A 19,887-nucleotide genomic window follows, 5' to 3' on the forward strand; every position below is an offset into this window, starting at 1 on the left:
CATTCAATTCCAGGATATCTATCACTGAACACTTAACATTTTTATTAGATTAGGGTATCCAGAATATGAGAGAGTTGAACATGTTTGTGAACTATTTGTATCAAATAGATTTATACAATACAGTACATGTATTAAGAAACTCAATAAAGAAAATTTATAATTCATGAGATTTTAGCATGTTTCTGGCCAGAGAGAAAAACTAAGAGAAAGAAACTAAAATTGTGCTACTAGATTTTTTTTTTTTTTTGAAACAGATTCTTACTCTGTCAACCAGGGCTAGAGTGCCGTGGCGTCATCATAGCTCATTGCAACCTCAAACTCCTGGGCTCAAGTGATCCTCCTACCTCAGCCTCCTGACATGACTACTTTTCAAAAAGAAATAGTGTATGTGGGAATATAAGTGCAAATATTAGCACTAAGGAGGAGTCACATAATATTTCAGATTTCAACTAATAAAACATAAGTAGAATCTGTTAGACTAGGTGGAATATAACAGTACATGAACAAATAAGTTACATGTATTCATATAGCAGTTCTCTGATCTCTATTAAAATATCATAAAATTAATTTAACAGAAAAAAATAGTGCACTGGAAATATTCCCTGACAAATATAATACTGGGGACTCTTAAATAACACCACAAAGGACAAAAAATAAAACCACAAATGAGCACGTTAGTAGCAGAAATACTGAAAAATATAAAATAAGACAGAAATTAAAAGCTTCCTAAAACTAATTTTTATGTGAAATAACTGGTCAAATTAGTTTGAGAGCATCTTTGTTTATATATTGAGAACCATTAAAATTTTTAATATAAAATATTAAAATACACAGAAAAGTGCAGAAAATATTGTAGACAGTCATGTGCCATGACCCAGATACAGCAGGCTCTCCTTTAAATACTTTATTGAAATATCATTTTAATGAACCATCTGTTGTCTTTGTTAGGCTACTAGTTAACACGTGGTCATTTAATTGTCATTGGAATATCACACATTACAAATAGGTTGCATTTAGACATATATAAACTATGCTCTTAATCAACTGACATAATTATTCTCCAGTAAATGAAAATAATCTGTAATAGATTAAAAACTATAAAGATAATAGTTGCAAATAAACAGTAAATTGAGAGTGGTCTGTGTGAACACTGATAGGATGAATCACAGAGAGTTTAATAGTTAATACGAACATCACATTCACTTTGAAAGGCATACATTGAGGTTATGTGGAGAGTTTAATTTGTGGAGTTTAGTATACTCTAAGAAACTCAGAGATTTTGATTATTACATTTCTGTTTATGCATCTCAATATTTATTCTTTCACTGTGAAGGATCTTTCCCTCCAGGCACTCCTAATTGTCTCAATCCACACTTTTCTTTACCTAAATAAAGCACTAGTCTAAGGGAGTCCCAGGAATGCCTAACCCTCTCACTAGAGTCATTTGTTATGTAAATACACAGCTATTGGACAGAACAATTATTTACTGGATGAATAATTAAATTAGAATTTCAAAACTATTGATTGCATGAGAGGAGAGATTTAAAGAAGGAGAAAAAATGACAAGAAGGAAGGCAAGTAATGTAAATTAATAATAAAGATCAAGTCAGTGCCTGGGTAAAAACAATGAATTAACATTCTAAAATAATGATTTTACCGCTTATGCTTGATTATACATATGAAGCTGGTTAAGATGATTTGTTTATAGGCTGTATAAATAGAATTTGGGGCACTGTAAGTCCTTAGCAATTTTATTCTGTGTGTCTTTTCCTTCTTCTGCCTTTTAAAATTATGATATGTCTCACATAATTCATATGCATGAAATAAAGTATACCATGGCTAAATTGGTTCTATCATTGCTTTAAAGAATTTTTAGGCTAATATTCTTGTTTTAGAGATGATACTAATAAGTTCTTTATATTAAATAATATTCCTAAGAAAATTCAGGTTTTACTGCTATTTTTAAGATAATATATTTATTATATTTTCTGTTTTATTATATTTTGAATAAAAGTGGTATAGGAATAAAATCTCTTATGAGATATGTTTTGGAATTCATGTTACCTTTATTTTTAAATTTCAGAATATTATGGAGGTACAAACATTTTGGTTACATATATTGGCTTTGCACCGCCCAAGCCAGAGCTACAAGCATGCCAGACAGCACACTCTACTGCCATTATCTGTGAATTTATCCATCCCCTCCACCCCCCTCCCGCCTGCCTGGCACCCAAGGAATATTACTCCCACGTCTGCACGTAAGTGTTGATCAATTAGTACCAATTTGATGGTGAGTACATGTGCTGCTCGTTTTCCCATTCTTGTGATATTTCACATAAAAGAATGGGTTCCAGCTCTATCCAGAAGAATAAAAAAGGTGCTCAATTTCCATTATTTTTTGTGGCTGAGTAGAAATCCATGGTATTCATATACCACATTTTATTAATCCACTCATGTATTGATGGGCACTTGGGTTGTTTCCACAACTTTGCAGTTGTGAAGTGTGCTGCTATAAACATTTGAGTGCAGTTGCCTTTATTGTAGAATGACTTTTTTTCCTTTGGGTAGATGCCCAGCAGTGGGATTGCTGGATCAAATGTTAGTTCTATTTTTAGTTCTTTGAGGTATCTCCATATTACTTTCCGTAGAGTGTGTACTAGTTTGCAGTCCCACCAGCAGTGTATGAGTGATCCTATCTCCCAGCATCCACGCCAGCATTTGTTATTTAGACATTTTTTAGCATATAGAAAGGAGATGCTGCTGATTTGTGTACAGTATACTTGGTAATAAATCCAGTGGATTGAGGCAATGGCTCATAATCCAAAGCCCTAATATTTTCATAGAAAACTACATGAATATTCAAACTAAGGGACTTAAATACAGACTGCAAATAACCTCTTATCCCTTCAGGTCAGGATTTGAAACTAAATTAGATCAGGTCAGATCACATGTTTTACTGCCAAATGAATTACAAAAAGAATTATATTTAGAGCTGTTTGGACTTTATAAAACTGAATGTTTTGTACCAAAATAAGACAAAACGATAACAGCTAATCTTTTTATAAATCTAAGTCTAATTATTTTTACTTGTTTATAAATATAAATTCTCCTATTACTATGTAATCATGTTCACTCAAATTCTTTGGGCTTGTTTCCTGTTCTATTTTAGTTATCTCAAAAGTTTCATCCTCCTCCCTGTAATGTGATTCATGCAATTAAATCTTCCTAGGAAATAACAATATTAGACACTACGCTATCTTGAAATTTCATTAATAACAATGCAAAATACACTTACCTTTCATTAAGATATCATTCAATAAGCTATTTAAGTGCTCCTGAATTGGTGCTTGTTGAATCCCCTAGAGAAAAAGTAAATTTTCAAACAAAAATTATCTATTTGTATTTTATAACAAGATAGTAAATTTGAAATATGTTGTATGTATAGGTACCTCCATATGTTCTTGTGTGTTTGTATGTATACTTGAGGTGAATGTGTAGAAATATTTTGACACTTCCAAACATGTTTATATTGTAATGTATGTCAATGAGTCAGGACATTTTACCTTGCTCACTGTTACACATTGGGTTCCCCAGGAACCCAAACTCTGAGAGGAGCTTTGTTTACAGGATTGTAATAAGGGAGAACTCTCTTGGAATTAGTTCCTGGGTTAGCACATGATAAGGAAATTATTTTTGGCCAAGGGCAAATCCTAAGAGAGGAACTCATCTGACAGCTGTCAGCCGCTAACAATACAAGACTGCAGGAACAAGTGCTTTAATCCTGGAGATCAGGATTCATTTCTTTACGAGAATAAGCTCATGTTGGAGGGGGTGGGGATCAGAGCTGAAAGAGGAAGATTAATAGGATGTACTGCATTTCTTGTAAGAGAAAACTGTCACAGCCCAACCAGGTTCATTTCCCGCTGCTCAAGAGGAAGCAGTTGGGTCTGCCGACTGGCTGGGTTTAGGGTGGAATTACAGCAGTGTAGAAATTATGTTGTATTGAGTCTGGGTGGGGCTTGCAAAGCCAGTGAGTCAGTTCCTCGCTACGGACCACTGGCCTGAGTAGGTCAGCCAGTCCACTGCAAGGAAGGGTCTGGAAGATCTCTCGAAAACTAGCCTTAGGTTTCTCAGGGGTGATGTTATCTGTGGGAGCAGTGAAGAAAGCTGAGAATCTTTATGATCATCAGCTATGTGACCCCTGAATAGTAAGCGATTATAGGAATACAAGCTAGGGAACATGACTGGTTATATATATTGTTTAACTGTGTCTATACCTTTACACTGTTCAGGCTAACCCTAACCCTACCACAGTTCTCACCTTGTGGCCCTTTATTAACTTTATAAAGAAAGGTTTCAAAAATAATCTCTTTTCTTCTCTACACTCTCACACAATACTTTTAACCTCAAATGTGTGGGCATATGAAGCAATTCCAAAATTCTCTGTGGACACCAACTGAGTGGCCTACAAATCAGTTTAATCCTGACACTATGTACCCGGAGTTGGCATCAGATGCCACAAGCGCAAGGCTCAGTCCCCCGAGACTGCCCCCACATCAGATGCCAGTTGCAAGTCCAGGCCTCCCCTCTGACCACGTCTGATCCACTGGCTATAAACAGGGGTTTCCACAGCCCCCTCCTCAGGTTGGATAATGTGCTAGAATGGCTCCCTGACTTGAACTTGGGAAAAGAGTTTACTTACTAGATTATTAGATTATTGAAAAAGGCTGTTAAATAAAATTTATACAAGGCCATCATTATAGACAAAGCTCCTCTACTTGGCCCCAACTGACCAGACTAAAAATGGAGTCATCCACATTAAAGTTCCATGTCACCAAACCAAAACTAAGTTGTTATCTAACCCTCTGAAAAACCAGGAGGGAGAGAACAGCCAGTTTCCCAAACAGGCCAGCTTCAGTCTTCACTGGGCATCATGATGGTATTCCCTCTGCCTCAATCCTTGTGCAGAAAAGATAACCTGAAGTAATCTGACGTCAGCTAATCAGTTGTTTCCCTATCTTTCTGTCTCCTTGCCCTTGCCTTGTAAGAAAAGTCACTTTGAGATGACCAATTTGCTTTTTGTCCTTTCTGTTTTCTTCAGCCTTTTTTGTCTATGACCCTAACCCCCTCTGCTCAACTCATTGGATCACTTACTCTATTTATGAAATAAAGTGTTCTATGATTCTAAAATCACAACAAAGCCAGTTAAGATTTTTAAACTAAATCACTGTAATTGTGTGTTTTGATGGGGACTAAACTTGGGAGCAGCCTGGTGGGAGAGATGCACCAGGCAAGGCAGGAGGGCAGGCGCACCAGACACCCAGCACTTCCGCGTACTCGCCAGCCTGGAAGCTCCGGGAACCCTTCCATTAGGGCTTTTATGGAAGCCTCACCACAAAGGCATGACAGACGGCATCAGTGGCCATTAGTAATCAGATTCAGCCTCTAGCTCCTCTCCCTTCCTCGGAGGTCTGATTTGGGTGGGCTGAAAGTTTCAACCCTCTAATCACAAATTTGGTTCCCCTGGTAACAATTCCTCCCATCCTTTGAGCTTTCCAAATGTTACCATATTAGCATAAATGCTGGTATGATTGAAGGGGGCCTATGAATAGCAAAAGACTCCTTTCACCTTTTTAGATCCATCACTCTTTCAGGAACTGGGAACAAGAACAAAATAATATAACAAAAGATGCTCCTATTCCTCTAATGACTTAGGAAACTATCAGGGTTTCAGAAACTCTGGCCAGGAACCCGGCACCAAGATTAAAACATATGTATTTCTTGTTATATCACAACATCACACCCTGCTGCTATAGAAGATTTGGGGGTTTTAACTGATACTTATAATCCCTTTCCTTCATCACTCCTTCATCACTGATGTCTTTCTCCCCTCACCGTTGGGTAGCACCTTAGCTGGTCTGGGTGGCTTACCTGTTTTGGTGAGAAACCTCACCACTGAGAAGTCCAAGTATGTTATGCTCTTCTAAAGTTGTGGCTGTTGAACTTGTCTCTTCACAGTCAAAATAGGGCAAGTGAATATCAGGGGGATCCCCACAAAGACCCACGAGCTTTGAAAGGCCTTCTCTGCTTTCATTGTACAGAGCAGTTCCACCTGATCCCCACGATCAGGATTAATTATCTCTGCTGAGACTTTGACGGCTCTTCATGTCTGCTGGTCTTTAGGCATCAGGAGTCCTAAATGACTAGACAGTGACTTTCCTGGAATTCCATGGAGAACTACAAGTTTCTCTGCATATTTTTATTCCATTTCTATGAAAATATGAAGCTAGATAATGACAGTTTAAAAAACTAAACCCTGGTTTCTCCGATTGTAAGGAGAATGTCCTTTCCACAGTAATGTTTGGCAGCCTCTTGAAACTTTTTCCTAAGCATTATCTGCTCTATCTCAAGAAAACCCATTCAAATTGTCTCTTTATTTCCACTGCTTCCAGCTAAATTTATATCTTGTCATGTTTGTTTGAATGACTTAATGGATATTAGCTACCTGCTCCAATCCAGATTATATATCATCATCATGTAAATAATACCATTCCCCAAACACAGCACTAATAATGCCATGACCCTGTTCAAACCCTTGAATTCCTCCTCATTGCCACTAAATTATGCACAAAAACCCAAAGAGACAGAAAATACAATAAAATAGATGATAAAAAAATTATCCAGGATTTAAGCACCAAACTAAAGGCTCTCAGAATAGGAGAAAAAAAAAAAAAAAAAAAGAAGGAAAATTTTCAAACAAATAACATCATTAATATTAGAGTACAACTATTTATTTCGTTTTGTTTTAAAAGAAATCTTCAGATGTGAATGTATAACATTCATGTATCTTGTTATTAGGGCAAACATATGTTCTGCTTTGCTTGGACAGTCCTGGCTGACCTGGTTATATTAGCATCATTATTAATAATGCGACTTCTTACTCTCAAAAATGTCCCAGTTTGGACTAAAATTTACATATTCATTGTACATCTAACCTTGTGTTATTCATGCCACATGTCCTTGGAACCTTTAATTAGATGCAACTATTATATTTAAGCCCTAAAAAACCCATCTCTATAAAAAAGTTATTGTGAAATGTTATGCTAAGCTGAAGAAACATTCTCAAAATATCCAGAGGACACAAATGGATATATTACAAAATAATGAGAAAACGACAGTCGTCGGAATCTCAACAGTGGCATCGAATGTTAAAAATTGGAGCAAGGGGATTACCATTCACATAGAATTTTGTTTTTAGTGTAGAATTAATACATTTCAATAATTAGGTGTAAGAACAGAATTAAAACATTTTTAGAGGTGTAAGAAGATAAAATTTATCTTGTTATGTACTGCATTTTTAGGCAGTTATTTACAGGTATTCTCAAAAAAATGAGTAAGTCTAGGATCACATATGAAATTTCAGCACTTCGGATCTACAAAGAGAGAGAGAGAAGTCCTCAGATGTCCCCTGGCTGGCAGGAAAAGGGAGCAAGTATCACAGTTTGGAACATGGGGGGGGGGGGATGTTTAAAGACTCCAATATTACACTTGGGATTCAATAGCCTAGAAAGCATGATTGGTAGTTGGGACAATCACAGGAATATGCTATATCTTAGCCAATAACATACAGAGGAAGAAGCAGAAATAAAAATATGTAGTTTAAAGTTTCAGTGAAGACCAAAGAATGGAGAATAATAACTGTTTTGAGAAAAAAAGGAGAGGAAAAATACAGGGCTGTGTAAATGAGGCAAATCTTACCTATCAGAAACAGAAGATAATAGATAAAATTGAAAGTGCATAAATCAACATATGGAAGTATAGCACAGTATTCACAGATTGAAGGAAAAGACCAGAATAACTAAGCCAAGAAAATGGTAAAACAGTTGGCTCTGGAAAAGGGCATTGAGAGTAGATGGTAAGATTTGAGAAGACACTGTTGTTCATTCTTAATTTTTTCTGTTATGTACACACATTTTCTTGATTTAAAAAAAAACAATAAATAAGTAAACAAAAATATGTATGATGATAGTGACTATTAAATATCATCTGTGCTAACTCATAGTATTTTGGTTTTCTAGGTTGTGTCATCTCAAAATGCAATCACATAATCTGGAAATAGTACTTAGTCTTAGCAGAGGAAAGACTCATTAGACTAATATTCATTCATACATACATTCATTCATATCACAAAAATATATGGCACATTTTCTACATGCTAAATATTCTACCACCTGAAAAATTAAAATATAAAGCAAACGAAAAACAAAAGCAAAATTATTCTTTCTCATTTCAAGTATCTTGAGGATACTAAAGAGTAGGATAAATGTTATTAGTGTTCTAATCAGAGGGTGCCAAAGGAATTAAAAAAAAGAAAACATTAAAAACTCAATTCAGGAACATATACTACTTTTCTATGGAAGTAACAGTTACGTTTGAAGCCAAGAGCAAATCTAAGCCCATCAAACTTTAACCTGCCTTGATTGCTTTTAACTGTTCTTAAAATTTGCAAACTGCCTACCTGTCACGTAGTTAAGCGACACAGCACAGGACTCCCTGCAGCTTCCCTGTAGCACGTCTCCGCGGTGTGGGTCACCGGGAATGGTCACCTAACTTCTAGTTCAGGAACATAAAGTTGGTTCCTCGTCCAGTTCAAACCAGTCGTGACCACCAACCCTCCCACTAGGCCTGCGCAAGCGTCCCATGCGTGACCTTATGATGTCAGAGGCTGACACCAGCCTCAGATCATGCTAACACCACCATTCTCTCAACGTGCATCCTATGAAGAGCCATGACGCCTGACTGTGCTTGCCCAGATCACAGTTACCTCACTTTTCCCCCATGTCCCACACCACCCTGCCCCTCTCTTCCATAAATATTCCTAAATCCCATCTTCGCGAAGGCAAATTTGAAACCCGCTCTTCCGTCTCCTTGCTTAGCTGCTGTGTGGATAAACTCTTTCTCTGGTGCAAACCTCCTTGTCTCAGGGATTGGCTGACTCAAGTATCACAGTGATATATTAATTTCTCTGACTGTGCTATGTTAATAAAAATCCAACATTATGCACACATGTACATGTACCTTGTATTCTACTTAATGCTATTAATTCAGGACGTAAACCCCAATTTTTCCTTTTATTGTAAAATAAACAAGTGTACTGTTTAAGTGACCTTGTTTCCAAACGGAAAACTGTCTACATCTTTATTCAGAAACAAAAATTAATTGAAAATATTTTAGTTTTACAGTATGGGACTTTAAATAGAAGTGGCTTAAACTAGGAAAAGAATGACCAAAGGCTTAGATCTACTGAAAGAGTCATTGGTAGCACAGGAAAGAGAAAAGAAAAGAAAAGAAAAGAAAAAGAAACATGTACATGAAAACAAAAATAGTAAAGTCGAACTAAGATAACAGAACCCTTGAGAGAGGTTATAAAAACAAACAAATAAAATCTTGCTGCAGTTTAGTTGCTAGGGCTGCTCTGGTTACTGAGTACTGTTCTAGGTCAGGCGCAGGCTGCATGTCTACTCAGGTAGACAGACATGCTGGGAGGGGCGAGAGTCAAGGCAGGGACTCAGTCATGGTGTGACTGCCTGAGCCAGGCATAAGCCACAGAGAGCTTCTGACAAGGAGTAGGCAGAATCATTTAAGAGTTGGCAGGAAAGGATAAGTATAAATGGAATTGTTAGAGACTTTAAAACCCCAGATTTAAATAACCCCAGCACCAGACCCTGTGTCGTTAGAGAAGGAACAAGAGTTCTAGGTAAGGAGGTTCAAAGCACAGGGAACTGAAGAAATACCTTGAAGGACAAAAGAACCAGATGCATGTCTGGGGAATGCTGACTGGGGTGAGGGAAGCCAGAGGGATTGAGATGATGTTGCCACTAACAGAAAGAGAAGAGGAAGGACAGCAAACTCTTTTAAAAGAGCATAATGAAAACAGACAATGGGAAAATAGAATGTGTGAATTTTAAAGCTAAGCAATACATCATTATTAAATCATTTCAAGCTTAAGAAAGTGATCAATTAGTGCAAGCGATCCAATGTAAGAACAGTTTCTATAATTCTTACTACTAATTTAATTATTTTTTCTTAACTTAAAAGGCAGAATTGAGTTTGAAAGATACTTTATAAACAATGCTCTACCATTCCTAACATAATTATAAATAGTTTCTTAATAGTACTTTGGTCTTTTTCTCTCACATTACATTTCCAACTGATAAAACTTACTTTAATTTGATCTTTTCCCAGAAAAAGTTTTTCTTTCTCTCTGATGACATTAGAATTGTTGAAAGATTGCAGCTTGACTGTAAAATTAACAGATTGTTGGAAGGCATGTAAATCTTTTCAGATGGGATAACTGATTCATATTCATTTCTTTTCTCTGGGTGTGGAAACAATCCTGGTTGTTACCCGTTTATTCAAGGAAGAAGTAAGAGAAATAAAACTTATGAAAACTGCGTTGCCATGTGAAAGTAAGATGTTGCTACATTTTCTCTCTTCTCTACTGACACCACAGTAACTCGCATGGGCTTATAAAGAAAAGAATAATACTTTGGTATTTTTTTTTTAATTTTAAAAGTCTTGATATTATCTTTTTGTTTTGCTTTATTAAATTGTGAACGTCTTCAAAATATAGAATATGCACATAATATGTCAAAGATAATGTTTAAAAATCTAAGAAATATGACCAAATTCTTTTGTCATTTCTAAAGTAGGCATACCTGCTAAAGCAGAATATGTATTCTACAAATCTAATTTTATATACACACACAAACACACACACCTTGACTTCCATACAGAATATTAAAAGTTCCAATGAACTTCTTTTAGCCCTGTATGAAAAGGGTATAGACAAAGACATCAGCTAAAGAAATACTTACTATGTTTACAAACAGAATAAAAAGAAAATTTAGAGAAGTCAGAAGTTTCTAGTATCTCTAGTATTTTTGGTCAGCAAAAATTCTTAAAGCCCCTGTCTCATTTTATTGATATCCCTTTTAATTTTTATTTTTTTAACTCTAAGGTTAAAATTTAGTTAATGTAATGAGGATTAGCTATGCTTCTATCAGATAAAATAGATTTCAAGACAAAAACTGTAAAAGAAACAAATAAGATCATTATATAATGGTAAAGGGGCCAATTCAGCAAGAGGATATAATAATTCTAAATGTATATGCACCCAGCACTGGAACACCCAGAGATATAAAGCAAATATTATCAGAGATAATGAGAGATAGACTCTAATACAATAATAATTGGAGACCTCAACACTCCACTTTCAGCATTGAATAGATCATTCGAACAGAAAATCAACAAAGAAACATTGGACTTAATCTACACTACAGACCAAATGGGCCTAATAAATATTTATAGAATGTTTTTTCCAAGAGCTGCAGATACATATTCCCTCCTCAGCTCATGGATCATTCTCAAGGATAGATCATATGATAGGCCACAAAACAAGTCTTAGAAAATTGGAAAAAATTGAAATCATATCAAGTAATTTCTCTGACAATGGAATAAAACTAGAAGTCAATAACAAGATGAATATTGGAAAATATACAAACACATGTATATTAAACAATATAGCCCCTGAATGACCAGAGTTTCAATAAAGAGTTTAAGAAGGCAACTTAAAAATTTTATGAAACAAATGAAAATGAAAACACAGCAAATCAAAACCTATGGATACAGCAAAACAGTAATAAGAGGAAAGTTTAAAGCAAAAAGTGCCTACATCAAAAAAAGTAGAAAAGCTTTAAATGAACAACCAAATGATGTACCTCAAAAGAACTGGAAAAACAAGAGCAAACCAAACCCAAAATTAGTAGAAAAAAGAAGTAATAAAGATAGGAGCATAAACAAAAGAAATTGAAACCAAAAATATAATACAAAATATCAACAAAGTCAAAAGTTTGTTTTCTGAAAAGATAACCAAAATTGACACAACTTTAGCCAGACTAAGAAAAAATGAGAAAAGACCTAAATAAATAAAATCAGAGATGAAAGTGGAGACATTACAACTGATACTGCAGAAATTCAAATTATCATTAGAGACTACTCTGAGCATCTATATGTCAGTAAATTGGAAAACCTAGAAGAAATACAATATATGAAGATTGAACCAGGAAGAAATCCAAAACGTGAATAAACCAATAGCAAGTAATGAGATAAAAGCAGTAATAAAAAGTCTCCAGTCAAATAAAAGCCCAGGACATTATGGCTTCCCTGCTGAATTTTACTAAGTTTTAGAAGAAGAACTAATACCAGTCCATCTTAAAATACTCCAAAAAATCAAGGAGGAGGTAATACTCCCAAATTAATTCTACGAGGCCAGTATTGCCCCGATACCAAATTAAGACAAATACACAACAAAAAAAGAAAACTGTACAGCAATATCTCTGATAAACACAGATACAAAAATCCTCAACAAAGTACTAGTAAACTGAATTTAACAACACATTAAAAAGATTATTCATCATGATCACATGGGATTCAACCCAAGGATGCAAGAATGGTTCAACATACACAAGTCAAACGGTATATTACATCATATCAACAGAATGAAAGATAAAAACCATATGATTGTTTCAAATGATGATGAAAATGCAGTTGATAAAATTCAACATTCCTTCATGATAAAAGCTTTCAAAAAATATGAGTATAGAAGAAACTTACCTTGACATGATAAAAGCCATATATTACAGACCTCAAACTAGTATCATATTGAATGAAGAAAAAAATGAAAGCTTTTCCTAAGATCTGGAACAAGAGAAGGATGCCCACTTTCACCACTGTTATTTAACATAGTACTGAAAGTGGAAGTTCTAGGGAGAGCAATCAGATAAGAAAAAGAAATAAAGGTTATCAAAGTTGGAAAGGAAGAAGTCAAATTATCCTTGTTGGCATACTATATCATCTTATATCTAGAGAAAGACTCCACAAAAAACTATTAGAACTGATAAACAAATTCAGCAAAGTTGCAGGATACAATATCAATCAATATACAAAAATCAGTTACATTTCTATATGCCAACAGTAAACAATCTGAAAAATAAATCAAGAAGGTAATCCCATTTATAATAGCTACAAATAAAATAAAATACCTAGGATTAAATTTAGCCAAAGAAATGAAAGATCTCTATAATGAATATAAAAATGTATGAAAGAAGTAAAAGAGGACACAAAACCATGGAAAGATATTCCATGCCCATGGATTACAAGAATCAATATTGTTAAAATGTACTTACTACTGAAAGGAATCCCCATCAAACTACCAATAACATTCTTCACAGAAATAGAAAGAATAAACCTAAAATTTATAGGGAACCACAAAGGACCCAGAATAGCCAAAGCCATCCAGAGCAAAAAGAACAAAACTGGAGAACTTATGTTACTGAAATTCAAATTATACTATAGAGCTATAGCAAACAAAACAGTGTGGCACTGACATAAAAACAGACACAGAGACCAATGGAACAGAATAGACAACCCAGAAATAAATCCACACATATATAGCGAACTTATCTTCAACAAAAGTGCTAAGAACATAGAGTGAGGAAAGGAGAGTTTCTTTAATAAATGGGAAAACTAGATATCCTCATGCAGAAAAATAAAACAAAACCCTTATCTCTCACTATATAAAAAAATCAAATCAAAATTGAATAAAGACTTAAATCTAAGACCTAAAACCATGAAACTTCTAAAAGAAAACATTAGAGAATGTTTTAGGACATTGCACTGGGCAAGAACTTCTTGAATACCATGAAGCACAGGCAACCAAAGCAAAATTGGACGAAGGGAACTGCATCAAGCTCAAAAGCTTCTTCACAGCAAATAAAATAATTCAGAACATGAAAAGACAGCGCAGACAATGGGAGAATATATTTTCAGATTACCCATCTGACAAGGGCTTAACAACTAGAGTATATAAGGAGCTCCAACAACTCCATAGGAAAAAAATGAAACAATCCAATTAAAAATAGGCAAAGGATCTGAATAGACATTTCTGTAGAGAAAACATACAAATGCCAACAGGTATATTAAAAAATGCTCAACTTAATTAGTCATCAGAGGAATGCAAATTAAAAGTACAGTGGGATATCATCTCACCCTATTTAAAATGGCTTTTACCAAAAGGACAGGCAATAACATGTGCTGATGAGGATATGGAGAAAAAACAACTGCAGTACGCAGTTGGAAGGAATATAAAATATAAATTTGGTAGGAATATAAATTAGTGCAACGACTGTGGGAAACAGTATGGAGAATCCTCAGAAACACTGAAAATAGAACTGCCATATGACCCAGCAATCCTACTGCTGAGTATACTATATCCAAAGGAAGGCAGTTTAGTATATCAAGAAGATGTCTCCACTTCCATGTTTATTGTGGTACTGCTCACACTATCCAACATTTGGAATCAATGTAGGTGTCAATCAGTGGGTGAATGGCTGCAGTGTGGTATATACACAGTGGAATGTTGTATAGCCCCCAAAAGAATGAAATCCTGTCATTTACAACATGGATAGAACTGGAGAACACTGTTAAGGGAAATAAGGCCAAACCCAGAAACACTAATCTCACATGCTCACACTCATATGTGGGAGCTAAATATTAAAAACAATTGCTCTCATGGCCACAGAGAGTAGAATGATGGTTACCAAAGAGGGTGGGAAGGGTAGCGGGGAGAAGGGGATAAAGTGGGATGGTTACCGAGTGTCGACTATAGTCGATAGCCACAGATGAACCCACACAGCCGAGCATGGACTTTAGCTTTAATAACAAAACTTCTGCAACAGTACTCCAAATCGAGGCAATACAACCCTTGTACCACATCAGAAAATCTCATGCGTTTTAGAGAAAGACATTTTCCAGCACCTTACAATAGTGATAAAACAAAAAGGAAAATTCCATTAAGAAGATGTATTGTATGCTCAAAAAATAATAAAAGGCGTAGTACTAGATACTATTGTAAACAATGTAATGTTGGCCTATGTGTAGCCCCATGCTTTGAAATTTATCATACCAAAGAATAATATTTATCGTAATATTCAAAAACTTGCCTTATTTCTTTATGATATGAATGAAATAAAACTATAATTTTGAATTGACTTTTCTAATTTTTCATTTATCAAAATAAAATTGTGAACATTTAAAAATAACATAATGAAAACATATATGTCTATGTTACCTATTCTGATTTACATTCCAAGTAAAGCTGCCTGTAAAGTAAAACAAGCTTTTAGTGCTTTAAAGCTTTCCTCATCACACAAGAGCAAAACTGATTGATCATCAATGCACAGCACAAACTATCGTGTGGACTGTGAGTGCCGGCTGTGAGCAAGGTTTCGCGGCCGGTGAGCGCCATACCAAAGTGGCTAATTGGTGCACAAATGTAGTTAGATTATTAGATAGAATGAACAATATTTGATAGCACAATAAAGATATCATAATCAACAATAAGTTAACGTATACTTAAAAATAACTAAAAGTTTGGATTTGCAGTGTTCCTAACACAAAGAAATGATAAATGCCTGACGTGATGGATATCCCAATTACCCTGATGGGAGTAATTCACATTGTATGTTTTTATCAAAAGCATCACATGTACCATATAGACATATACAAGTATTATGTGCCCATAATAATTAAAATTTTAAAGAAATAAAAAAACAAAATTAAAAAGAAATCTTGACAGATTCATTTTCATCCAGATTATATGTAAATTCTTATTCTTTTATAGAGATTCTTTGATAAGTCTTTTTTCTTATCAAAAACTGTTACTATTATAATATAAACTGTGACTGGTGTTTTGAGACTTCGTGAACCACTTAAATTATTTCCAAAAACGACTTCATTATTTTCACTGTTTGTATTTGTTTGGTTGGTTTGATTTTTGAACTGCAGTTTGCTCAATAAGAGATTCTGATTCATCGTCAGGTTCTGTAAAAAATCAATCAGAACTTTATCATCAGCAGAAGCATTACAATTAGCATGACTCATTTTGTGTTTTCCTGTGGTAATTGGGCCTTGAGCAATCTCCTTCTATCATCAGGGCCGGCAGCCTCAGGAAATAGGAAGCAAGGTGATGGGGCCACAGTGTGCAGGGTGTCAGATGACCCTAGGTAGAACCAGAATCAGTGACAGGCTGCTAGGGCAAAGCCCTGGAGCACCCTCTTCCTAGGCAGATAGCAGCCCGCTCACATCCTTCTTCCTGGGCAAGCACTGGTAACAGCCTGTTTCTCCCCTTTGTTTACCAGATGAGAATCTGGAGACTTTATTCCAAGAGTCATAGTTCATATGGTTAATTTTGACAAGGACCGGACTCGAGTCTAAGGATTGTTTCCTTTACAATCCTTACATTACCTTGGTCAATTAGATATTTAAAGGTCTATATTTAAGCCGGGCGCGGTGGCTCACCACTTTGGAAGGCCGAGGCGGGAGGATTGCTCAAGGTCAGGAGTTCAAAACCAGCCTGAGCAAGAGCGAGACCTCGTCTCTACCAAAAATAGAAATAAATTAATTGACCAACTAAAAATATATATACAAAAAATTAGCCGGGCATGGTGGCGCATGCCTGTAGTCCCAGCTACTCGGGAGGCTGAGGCAGTAGGATCGCTGAGCCCCGGAGATTGAGGTTGCTGTGAGCCAGGCTAATGCCACGGCACTCACTCTAGCCTGGGCAACAAAGTGAGACTCTGTCTCAAAAAAAAAAAAAAAAAGGGTCTATATTTATTATTTAACTACTACCCCTATTTGTAAGCTTATAGAAGCTCCCTTACTTGATCAAGATACCTAGAAAATAAGTAAATTATTTGCACATGTATGTGTAACATCCTCATAGATGTCTAGCCATTTCTGGTGCCCAGTGAACATTTATCAAGAAATAATAAATGACAAGTAGATTTTTAATTGGTCATCAATCTTGCCTACTCAGTATGATGCTAATATCCACGTTCTCTAACATTGTGCCACACTTGCATTTTGGTGATTGTATTACCTTCTGCTCATACCTGAAACACCTGGCCTGCTCTGTGTTGACTACTTACTCTAGATCCCAAAATGCTTTCTTACAGTTCATGATAGGCCCAAGGAGGATTCTCTCCTTTGATGTGTTGTTGATGAATAGAAAATGAGGATTTATTCTTTTCAAGTAAGAAATTCAATATATATGTCAAAATATGAAAAGAGAAGAGAGCATGAATCAGGTTTGTTTAGGTTTCCTAACTTTTATTCCAATTTTTATTCCCACTTGAATAGTGTTAAATTTTTAGTTATTACAGTTTTATATATTTCCCCCTATGCTTTAATATCAAATAAATATTATGAAGATACACTTGCCTAGTATTTGTATGTTCATTTAGAAACATGTTTCATTTGTATGATTTCATTTAGATATCAAATAAATGAAAACTTGAAGTTACAATTTAATCCAATTTCAGTCTTCCACTTTGTAAGTATTATAGCTGACCAGGCTAGAGATTTAGGGATGAGAATGGGGTCACCTTGGGATTTCATAGTCCGCCCTTCCTTCCCTTCTCTCTTTCAAACCCTCTGAGCTAAGAGAATGGGGTGTTTGTAAAACGGAATCTTCCCGTATGGAGCTGAAAGGCCTTGGTCTGTGGCAATGTTCCCTTTCGTTGAATGTAGTATGGTCTTATTTGTTCATGCCAGGGGCATTTTCTGATTGTCCTACCTTTTATTACTTTCTAGCCACTGTCTCATTTTCCTCTTATTCAAGGTCAGTAAATGCCAACTAGATCAGCAGTAGAAAGAAGACAGCTTTTTAACGTACTTTTTAATTTTTAACCTGAATGGTTGTACTAGCTGGAATTGCTATGGAGCTGTACACTTGAAAGCTCTTCTCTGTGCTCTATCCTGGTGCCTGTAACAGCATCCTGTAACCTTTCCCTCCGTCTCCCTTCAGTAATTACTCAGACTCCATCCTCCATCCTCCGTGTCTTCAGAGATCTGAAAATGTTACAGGCAGACCACTTCCAATTATGGAGCTCAATTTCGCTTTGTCACAGACTCTCCTCGGGTGGCCCTAATCATGGAGTCGTTCTCCTTAGGGCTTTTTCCTCTGTGTTTCTCTCTTTAACAACACTTTTACAAGGGTCATGATGGCAACAGTCTGTAAAATTTCTTTCACATTCCCCTGCTCTGTTGTGCTAATTTGACACTTTCTCCTCTTTTGTAATAGACTACTGTGGTCCTGTTTTTCAATTAGAATTTTCTGATTAATTCTTCATGATTTAGAGCATCTTTATCTCTTCGAGAAATCTGATTCAGTTAACCTCGAGTAACCTCAATTTTGTACACAACATAAGTAATGTATTCTTTCCTTCTACCTTTTAATACAGTCATGCTTGGATGATCTTTTTCCAGTAACCTTAGGGGAACCTTAAAGGAGGATTTAGGTAAAACATTGTAAGAGCAGAAAGCTAATTGGAATCTCAATAAAAAAATTAATTGCCATATCCTACAACAATAAAGAGGTCAAGCAAATCTCCAACGTATTTTGCCAGCAATGCATTTGCATTAGAAAAAAAATCAATAGAAGGTAATATAACAAATTAATTTAGAAAGGTGAAATTGATTTGTTAACTCTTATATTACCATCAGGGTTGATGCTGCTGATAGAACTAAAACTAGTTTTTCCATAAAATTTATTTCTGCTTTGTACTGCATGGTAGCATAGAGTTCCATGTGGCAGTACTGGGTATGCATGAAGCTATGAAAACACGTTTTTGGAACATTTGTGGAACTGGAGGCATGAAATTCACACAGTGGCCAGTTGAAGTTATGTGGGAGTGTGTGCCTTATTTTCAACATTTTAATTTTGCCGACGTACATGACGTATTTTTAACCAGACACCACTGATAACACCTGTCACCTGCTTCTCTCTGTCTCTTTTGTATCTTTTCGGGCACTGATATTTGGAAGAATCCACACTCCTCTATTTGAAATAATCTAGGTTGGTTGTTTGCCAGGACCACTCCACAGTGAAAAGAAGAAATGGATTGCAGACCTGTCTCTTAAGGACTGCCTTCACATTCCTTTTCTGACTTTGGTCAATATCTCCTTGCAATATACTTCTCATTATCAGTTTTCAACATTTCCTCTAGTACTTCATGTAAAAAAATACCTACTAACACTCCAATAAATAGCGTTATTTAAACAATCCATTGGTGAATAGGATTTCCCTTTACAAAGCTTGTTAATCTTTACTGTATTTATTCACAGATCTCTCCATATTCTTCTACTAGAATAATTACCTTTTTTTCTCTATCATCCAAAACGCTTTGAAATTTTTTATATATGATGATGGAGTCACTTGATTGTGTATTTTTCCTAAGGCCACAGTCAGTTTCTATAAGCATTGTATCATTTGGGGGTTTAAATTAAACTCCCAAAATAGTTTCTCATTGTGCACATTGTACTGTACGATAGGCATTAGCAAACTTCTTTTGTAAAAGGCCTGTGTACTAGCTTTCTCGTGGCCGCTGTAACAAATTAATACAAATTCAGTGGCTTAAAATGACAGGAATGTATTTACTTATGGTCCTAAATGTCAAAAGTCTGAATTAAGTCTAATGGGGCTGGAAGCAAAGTGACATCAGGTATGGTTCTCTCTGGACTCTCTGACATCAAGTCTGGATTTATTCTGTGTGAAGGGATGTGGTCAAGGGCTGAGGCTTGGGACCGGAAGAAATAGGGGAAAGAAACCACAATGGCAGGAACTTGAGATTAGCAAGCTTTCCTGAGTGGGAGCATGCATGGAAGTTAGAAGCCTGTGACCAAAGGCAACCTTTCCTTTATTAACATCCCTTAGCATAGTAAAAGTCACGCCCATCAGAGCCAGGAAAGTTTACAAATGCCATGGCA

This window comes from Microcebus murinus, chromosome 15 (assembly GCF_040939455.1).
Source record: "Microcebus murinus isolate Inina chromosome 15, M.murinus_Inina_mat1.0, whole genome shotgun sequence".
In the NCBI taxonomy this organism is placed as follows: domain Eukaryota; kingdom Metazoa; phylum Chordata; class Mammalia; order Primates; family Cheirogaleidae; genus Microcebus; species Microcebus murinus.